The 644-nt window shown below is 39.3% G+C and overlaps 1 pseudogene; it reads left to right on the top strand.

Annotated features, from left to right (window-relative positions):
- The first annotated feature begins 294 nt into the window (after positions 1-294).
- LOC112635652 lies at positions 295-387 on the top strand (annotated as a pseudogene).
- Positions 388-644: the final 257 nt, after the last annotated feature.

Here is a 644-nt window from a genome sequence, read left to right as displayed (position 1 = left end):
TTATGCCTCTCATTGTTCACAACTCTTGAGCATCTGGTTGCTATTTTGAGGAGGGGAGTGTGTGGAAGGGGACTCTTTTCTCTACATTGAGTAGTGTATAAGGCAAGCTTTATTTTAAAAAAATACACAGTTCACTGGTAAGATCAAGTAAGATGTATAAATGCATTCACACTTCCCTGTCACACACAAACTTTGACACAACCAATGGTGCTGGAGAGTGTGACTCTATTGGCAAGGAACTTAAAATGACTTCTGTCCATCTGTGAAATATACCATTTAAAATTTCTTCCAATAGTGCTTACGTTGGAAGCACATATACTAAAATTGGAATGACACAGAGAAGAATACAAGGATGACATGCAAATTCGTGAAGTGTTCCATATTAAAATAAAATTTCAACAAACTGATATCAAGAGAGGCTCTTTATATGGAAAGGTTTTCTTGCTACCTCTTTCCAGATCTTCAAGGTTTTTTCTTTTTTTTTTTTGAGACAGAGTCTCACTCTAATCACCTAGGCTAGAGTGCAGTGCATGATCTCAGCTCACTACAACTTCTGCCTCCAGGGTTCAAGCGATTCTCCTGTTTCAGCCTCCTGAATAGCTGGGATTACAGGCACCCGCCACCATGCCCAGCTAATTTTCGTA

Source organism: Theropithecus gelada, chromosome 11 (genome assembly GCF_003255815.1).
Source record: "Theropithecus gelada isolate Dixy chromosome 11, Tgel_1.0, whole genome shotgun sequence".
NCBI classification, from domain to species: Eukaryota; Metazoa; Chordata; class Mammalia; order Primates; family Cercopithecidae; genus Theropithecus; species Theropithecus gelada.
This window is presented reverse-complemented; position numbering and strand designations above follow the sequence as displayed.